Raw genomic sequence first — 9,210 nt, forward strand, 5'->3', positions numbered from 1 at the left:
TGACAGCTTCTTGTTGACTCAACTGTTCGTAGCTTTAATAGCCTTTTCTTCTTCCTTTTGTCTTTTTACGATGTTGAATGCAGCACACAGAGGCGCAATTACACTGTCACTTTCATTTAGTTACAAAGAGGAAGCAAAAGCAAATTTGCCCACCCATGAGGTATCTTCTTGATTATGCATGTAACGTTATAAAATACATGTACTTGGGGTTCACTTGCAACAGCAAATTACGTTTGGCATCATTAAACGCATAATCGTAATACTAGTACTAGTAGATAAAAACTATTCACTAGCGCCTCCTTCCGTCCTGTGGTCGCCTCACATCAGATAATTTTGTGGCATTGACTACAGTGCATGGATATGTGCCCTGCCTCACGCAGACTTTGGGTTGTTTACATCGCACGCGAGTAAGAAGAAAGTACTTCCGGCAACTGTTTTATTGTTATAAATCAGGCAGATTTACAGCGCTTCGCCGGAGGCGGATTTCCACGCAAGCTCAGTACTGTTCTGTTCCCCCGTTCCATTCCCATTCGGGTCATTGTAGGTCAGTCGCTTACCATTCAATAACAATAATCATTATTCCGTGGTAGAGCAGGGCCCCTGTTTGGGACGTGTAGCAAAAAGGCTTATGTAAACCTTATCTCCCTCGTGGGCTTTCAGTAATGCATTCCGATAGTGGAGCGATATTTCCCTTATATCGATAAATGCACGAAGTTAACCTTCTCCCTGCTAAAGTAGCATTTTGGCACCAAATTTGCAATGATTACGGGGTTTAGGCAGCAGGGAGATGGTTAAGTACAGCTTCAGGCGATATGATAAGGCTTTTATGTTATCTGATTCTAGTGCAGTTGTATTTTCTGTATTCATTCTGTGATTATTGAAACTGGGACGTTATATGGACGTTAAATGAGAGTATGATACGATAGACCATAATTTAATTTAATTTAATTTGATTAAAGAATTTAATTTTCCTGGGGTGAGAAGGTCAGATGATCTACTAGCTAGCGTATTCGTTTAGATTGTTCATATCGAAATAGAAAGTATGGGGTTGATGCGTTATCATGATGGCGAATTTATGCATCATTCATAAACACGTTTCACCCTAAGAACATAAAATGAGAAATAAATTTACGCTCGATCGATATTTACGTGACACAAAGCTAATACCATAGCTTAAATGCCTTCCGTGATGTTTACCATTGCAGCACCACCACAATACATGAGTGACGTTAGTAGTGTTCCAGTCGACTGAACGGAGAAAAGATTTGTTCTCGATTAATCCAACAAAAACAGTTTCTCATGTTTGTTGCCGAATGAACATATCGGTAACCATTGGGAAGATGCACCTTTTTTGCTTCACGGAAGATCGTACATGCTATATAGTAACACTGGGAGATCCAGTTAAGGCCGCTATCGTGATTGGTGATCAGATCTAGTAGGTGATAAAACCATGCCTGTACATGCAATCAGTCATGTCCCCTCATAAGGCAGCGAAATTAAGCAAACCTCCAGGCGGATATAGAGAGATGAAAACATATCGCTCCAGTGCCTGAACAAAAACAAACCATCCATCTGCTCCCCTTGGCGACAGGCCAAGCTTCGATTACTTGGGATCTTTCATTTGCCCTTGAACTTGAGAGGACGTTGGCCTTCGTTACTTCACACGACTATCAAATTAAGGCAGCTTGAAAATCGGGAAATACACAATTAGGGACTGTCCGCAAAGTGTGAATATCGATTTGGTTGTGGGTTTAAGAAGAGTTAGAATAGATTACGTTTGTGCTAACGTTACACCGCCTGGTGATTCGAGCCGACTTCGGGAGGCACAGGTTTGCATCAAGTGGTTTGTATTCAGCGTACCAACATGGAGCTCACTTCATAAAGGAGATATCAAATGGAATTTTCAGAAGCGTTTGGTTATTCCATCAAGCACAATCGTGCGTTTTAATCCCTACAGGTGTACAGCTCTTCCCCTCTACCTTAACCAGAGTTCAGTGATCCCAATCCCATACCTTCACCAAGAATTATCATTAGTAACTTTGAAATAATTAAGCAAGTAATCTGCAACATGAAAGCTACTAACTTCTACATGGCTTAACAAACAATAAACAAAGGTTTAATAGATTAGAAATATGACATTTCTATCATTTAGTTGATTTACCAATGAAAAGCTCATCATTTTTTCGTTATACAAGAATCAACATAACATTCAACATAATCAATTCTTACTAATCTTAGTTTCTTGAGTTCTACTGCTCAGCCACATACAAACGTGCAAAAAACAAACATACAAACGAATGCTATCAAAAAACATAACCTTCTTGTCGAAGATAACAAACTAGCGATATGGTAAAGTAACGTTTCCCTTTGCCTGAGTATATATAAACACTTGCAATCCATAGAGAAGATTCATCTCCAGAACATTGAGACAACGATCCTCCCCTCACTAGATATCGACCCGGGGAAGTTCTTGTTTACATGGCAGAAGAAGATTGACGGCTCGACCTTGACCAAATTGGTGCTTGTCCCCAGGAGTTCTGAATCTAATTACGTAACCTTTCACTGGTTTGATCTGTCTTTCTGAACACGTTCAAGCTCGATCCCCGCTGTGACGAGATTCAACTAACGGGAAAACAGACTCGAGTGAGGTATGATACCCGAGTGCCACAGGAGATATGGCGTGTATACATTCGGGCACAACAACCGCCTTGTAGCGCTTCTAAATCTTCTATAATTCTCCCTCTTGTGTCAAATAAACCGCAAAAGACTGGTACATTCTGATTATTAGCCAGCACGTTCTAATTTCCTGCCATTTGGAAGGGAAGAACTACTTCGCGTCAATAGCTCCTTGAATAACAAACCAGGCAGTGTCTTCAGCGCTTTTACGTTATGACGGGAGACTTGGAGAACCATTCCTCCAACATGAGGGGGAATAGGAACCTGCCTGGTGATATAAACAGACGACAGCCCCACGCGTCCAGAAGTAAACATTGCCCTGTTGATATGCTCCCTTGTCTTCCTGGGTACAAGGTCATCGGCAGTTAAAACTTAAAGGACGGTACTAACAGACGATGCTTAACATTTTCAAACAATTTACCCAGGGACCTGCTCAAACGGTTGTCATGGAGATGCGATTGCTCGTGAACAACAACATTCCATGAGTTATGAAAAGCTTTTCGTTTTCATAAAAGTTAAAGCACGCTTAACTTACTAATTTGAATCATGTGTAAACATTGTATGCTGGCTTAGACAAAGTATGGAATTTGAAAACAAAAAAACCCTTGGCCTCAATTACATACATACACTGCCAGTCGAAGGCAATTTATGTTCCAAATCTCTCTTCAAATAACAACATTTTTGTGTTCTTTCCTGTGCCACCCGTTTGACAAATCAGTGCATTCCTGAAATGGATTTAGTTTTTCGATTTCCATCCGACCTTTCCCTCACAGCTCGTCACAAGGACACTTTTCAAGCCGCTCTAATGGTGTTACGCAACGGTGCTCTACAATACCTGAAGGCGAACGTGACATGTTTTGCTCATGATCACATGCACCCCGTTTCGGAGACAGGGAAAGGGGTCACGCGCAAATCATCCCCTTTGGGTCCCAGGCTCAACTACATACAGTCGGTACAACCATCCAGGATGACATGGACCGTCCCCATAGCTGGATCTTATCCAACCGGGCTGAAAAGGGACCAGAAGTGAAATCTTGGAGTGATGTCGGAAGGGGAAAGAATGTACGGGGTCAGGTACTTCCCTCCAAAGCGTCTGGATGAAGGGGCCTTTAGGCTTCGATACTAGAAATGAATGCCGACTGTCTGAAACTTCGGGAATGAATCGGCGTCCAAGAATAAATAAATTGATAGACAATTTCCGTACTGCATTTTTAAGGTACCTTTAAGGAAGTGTCTGCCGATCATCTGAAGTAAAAGTATCGATCTCATTCTCTAAAACATAAAGCATATACATTTGTCAGTTGACGTGCCGCAGACCAATACAGACAGTATATAGAAGTACACTTGGTGTATACATGTAGCCCCCTCCACACGGCGCTAGAGACCCTCCGGTCAAGTGTTTCTATTCCTGACGTGTCGAGGGGCAGGAACCAGATGGTGAAGTTCTTGGCGACTGCGAGTGACGGGCTACTTGAAAACCTTGAGCGACGCTGCTAGTGTAGATGACAGAACGTGCCCAAAATTTCACATGTTATCCTAGTCGTGAATTGAAGGACGTCTAGCCTGAGTATTGTAATCCTAGTTAATACCGTATAGGCTCCCATACCCTATAGTATAATACAGTAAGCCTCGTTGGTTAGGGGAGAGGATGAAAGCCACGATTAACTAACTAGGATGGCATTCGTCTCAGAAAGTCGGCCATTCAAAATGGATTTGAGGGTGGACAAAATGGCACCATGTGCCACGGTCTAGGCATGGGAGGGAGATGAGAAAAACATTATTTTGACAGGCCATATCAACGCCACCTTTCAGTTGCCTGAAAATTGCATCTCGCTCGGCAACAACAGTGCCACGTGTTTTCCATGCCTGCTGTTCCGCCCACCTTCCACATGGCAACAGGCTATATTTAGCGCAATCCTAGCGGGAATGACGACGTAACGTGACGTCACACGATCGATATTGTGACACCGCGCGCTCCACACAGGCTTATAAATGGATAATGGGAGCCTATCTTGTGTATCGTTTCACAACATGTGTATTAAATTTCTCATCATGGTAACATCTTTTTGTTATTCGACAATAAATACAACAGGATGAAGGCAGACGACAGACACACAATGGTGATGAAATCTGCAGACGAAATAGCTTCAATGGTTCCAAATATTTTGAGATCAAATTAATGATCTAGTTTCGCGTGCCACACCGCTGAAAGCTCCATAATCTGGGACGCTGGATACGGAGTGCAGGATAGCTATGTACGGTATCGTAATATTGATATTAATATCAAACGAATGTACGACAAATAGTAAGGCAAAATATATCCATATTTAGTTAGATTGGCAAAATATAGTTGCATAACGTACACAGAATTTTTCATCCCTACTGAATACGATTCAGTGTACTCAAGGATTGGCCAAGATCGGTGTGTTAGGCCACGGACAACCATTTCGAGGCTGAACCCGAAAGAAAAAAGAATGACACCAGTACATTCATCTTCATTCGTAGCGCACTGGATGATTCGGGCTAAAGAAGGGAACCGTTGCATTTTACGGAGGGGAGGGGGTCTCTAGCCGCTCACGAGAATAAATTTAAGTTCATTGGCTTCTTTCCATGGATCCAGCAGTTACCAGGGAGTCTTAGCAGTTGCAGGGCTTGGCAACAAAAGATGCTGTCCTAGACGATACAGTGGACCGTGATTTCCATGCAACCTCATGACACCATCCATCCATCCTTCATTGCTGGGGTTTACACTGACATCTGCACTGCAAGGTTTTATAGCCTAATAGTAATAGGTAACGGTTTGCATTCTGACAAAACGCAGCCGTTACTTTGGGGAGAGAAACACATCAAGTCTCAAACACGCTCAAATTTGGACGTGGCTTGGACATCTGATACATTGGTGACGCACGCACATGTATGTACCTGACATCAATAAATGATGGTAAAAGGGTCCATGTGTAGACAAAAACAGGTGTTTTACGTAACGCTTTAGGATTCTCTAATTGATTCGCCGTTTCATCGCTGAATAACCCGAAGCGTTCCAGATTATGCAAAGGTTCTGTTCAGTCAGTGACATTTCGTACATGGAAATATCAATGTATCAAAATTCAAAGGAAACATTTCACCATGGCATAGGACATTTGCAGGCCGTTAAAGGGGGAGGGTGTAATTGAAAATGGATGTTAACGGGCAGTCTGAACCATAGTCGTAAAACCAGATATTACGGGCCAGCATAGCGACTTTGGTATTTCAGCGGCGATATTCTAGGGCCCCAATTTTTATGTTGAAAAACAACCATTTGGCCTTGGGCTCGTGAATGATCCCGGTAGAGTTGTCACTATTTTCCGGCTTGAGCACTCGGGAGGAAAGGCTGGCTGTGTTGCATCTGGACTTTATTTTCCTGAAGAGATTTCAGTCACCGGCCCATTGACAAGACTGATGAATATACCTGTAAATCATTGGGGTTTAAGTCAGGAAAGATTGTATTTCTACTTCTCCCCCAACTAACACCTGGAAAAGGTCAGAAAGATCGCGTGATTTGGCCTCTGAGCTGAACATGTCACGTTCAGGTTCCTTCAAATCTGCCTTTATAGGATGGTTATGGTTGCAAGAATCTCGCAAAATTAAAATACAGTCTGCAGGATGATGTCTCCTGTCGGATTATCCAATTCGCTGATGCTGTCCTTCAACACGCCGCTGGGATCACCGTGCCGCCTGACCTAGTTCACAACCAGGATTGACGGAATCATATGTGATTAATAATAAGGGACAGATACATCTCAATCTAAAGGGGATGTGATATTTGACTTCGCCAAGGAGGTTATGTTTTCGGGTGCGTGTGTCTGTCAGTGAACGGCATGAACAAAGAGATCGTGGATGGGACTTTATGATACTAGTTACTATCTGGTATGTTACAGTGGTAGGGATCGGCAAAGGAAGAAACGATTAGATTATGGGCACCGAGCGGCGTTTACGGTATTGCAGTGGAACTTCCGGTTCTTATATCTTTCAAAATATGGTGTTCGTGCACAAGTCGCAACCATAGCTGAGAAAATTACTTGAACGGCACAACTGACTGTAGGTGTAGAGACGTAGCATGTAGTCTGTAAGCAGATGTTAGGAGGCTAAATCGTAAGTTTTCCAAGCTGTCCTTTTCTGTGACGCTAACCGCGCCTTCTCGCGGCGCGGGGCCGGGGAGGGCAGCTAGGAAAATGTAGCCTCCTCCAACATCTACTTGGATATTATGGAGAATGTTGATAACAACTTGAGAACCCAAGAAAACCACTAACAGATGTTTTAGATGATTTCTAGACCCACTTCCAGACGAACGGCCAAGTCATGAGTCCCCTGCTCAGCCCTATTAAAGCTCCAAAGCTGACCTAGCACAACCTTATCCACTCCTCCCAAAATAACTCGATGATATGCATGTTCGTTCTTTGTCCTTATGTATGTTGGCCTTTCGCCTATTTCCACGCAACGACAACAGAAATCAATGTAAAGGTCTCTACCGCGTACGTGTTCCGGTCCTTGGTACAACTATTGTTCCTGAAGAGAGATAAGAATAGGGAATCGATCCGTGTGAACGTGCGGTCGGACGTCTGGCTGAGTGTCAGGTGTGTGATATCTCGGGATCGCATGTACATGTGTGTGAGACATTGACACGTGTAACTAAGGATTAACCTGGTGGAGAGCGAAGCTATTGTCAAGCAGAGCTCACGTATATGGACTCGGACATATGCGCATGCGCCCAATATTTGTACAATAAAAACAACACAAGGAAGTCGAAAGATCTTCGATGTTAGTAGGTCTGTATAGTTTCGAAAAGTTGACAGGTTATATTTTTTGAGGTTCTCCTATCAAAGTAAAAAGGAAGAAATCGTCGGAGGTGGTGATATCGAAATGAAAGGCGGAGATGAGAAGCTTTTTCAAAAGGATGTCCAGGATCGGACATGAAGTGTAAGAGTGGGAATATTGATTAAATTCTTCATCGAGCGCTAAACCTAATAATACCCGTACCCTACTATTTACTAGAATCCCCGGTCCGCACGTTCATCAGTTGCTACTTACTTATTTACTTTGGTCGAGCTCCCGCTCGAACCAGACTTGAAAGCTTCCTCCATCTTCCATCAGGGACTGAGATGTTATTAGTTCACAACAAATAACAAGCGTAGATCTTTTAAACCCAATATCTGTCTTTTTGTTTTGTTTGTTTGTTTGTTTGTTTGCTGTGTTGGCTGGCAAAGTAACGTCCACCTTTCTACCTTGTCAGCATGAATAATGGCCTTGTAATGTTGGTTCTATTACCTCATACATTCTTGATCAAGATCGTAATGTTATCACAATCACCAACTAACAATGTATCTAAGGAACTTTGTACCCCTGCATTGTTCTTGGGGTCGCTGATGTAATGTGGTTTAAAGCGTAGTTCAATACTTGACACGAAAATAGACATCTTACGGGCGTATGAATTGTAGAATTCGGCAGAAAAAGGAATGATTAGCCAGTAGAGTCAGTCCACGGTGAAGATCCCATTTCGCCAGTGAAACGCTGGCGTAGTTAGTCTGGTAGAGACTACATGTAAGTTACGTTGGACTAGCCAAAGTTTGTTGGAAGTAGACCGACATTCAAATTCCAAGAAAAGACTCAAGACAGGGCTCTAAATCTTTCGTACGTGACTGGAAGCACGTTTTTATTTTTTGTGTGTCGATATGCCATTAGGTATTTGAGGATTGTATTATCCGTAGCAAAGACGGCCTGCTGCCATCGCAGCCACTCATGTTCTGTACAGGTTGACATTTTACACATTGGTCGATGGTGAAAACAAGATGCGTACGTGAAAGTCCTTGGGTGTGCAAAACAGATGTTTGGCTTGCATTACTGCCCGCCATTATTGTTCATCTTCCCTATTTTCAAAAGTCACATACATACCATTAAAAACTCAATATACTGCGACAAACTATCATAAAATGCAGACGCGCATATTACAACCTTTATCATCATGTTGATGCCATCACGCCATGTACGAAAAGCCACGCAGAAGGATGTTTCGAACGAAAGGCAAGGATGATACGAACGGAAGGGAACCTATTTGCCTGTCAATCTCTTCAAAGCGCATAGTCACTGGTGATTCTCTGAATACGTAGTAGTACGACAGAAAACGTCATCAAGGATCCCTAAGCGCTGCTGGGCATGCAGGTTGGCACAATAGGAGCCAGTACCTCTGCCCAGGGGCATTTTTCCACAACTGATGTCTGCTTTATGACGTGACTGATTCTACCCTAAGGCAACCTGTATTTTTCTCACGGCCTTCATATAATTTCATCGTTAGGAATGCATGCAGAGGCAACCGAACTACTTCAAAAGTTTGTGAAGCGCCCGTGGGTAACGTTAACTTCGCGTCATTGCAGAGGGCCAATACCTAAAATAACAATTACTAGTATATCAAGGGAGACAGCGCCGCAACCAAAAAGGGAGAGGCTATCTGAAACATTGTTTCGTTATATGTGACCTGTAATTTTCCACCACAAGCACAAG

The sequence above is a fragment of the Branchiostoma lanceolatum genome, chromosome 3 (assembly GCF_035083965.1).
Source record: "Branchiostoma lanceolatum isolate klBraLanc5 chromosome 3, klBraLanc5.hap2, whole genome shotgun sequence".
Classification (NCBI taxonomy): Eukaryota; Metazoa; Chordata; class Leptocardii; order Amphioxiformes; family Branchiostomatidae; genus Branchiostoma; species Branchiostoma lanceolatum.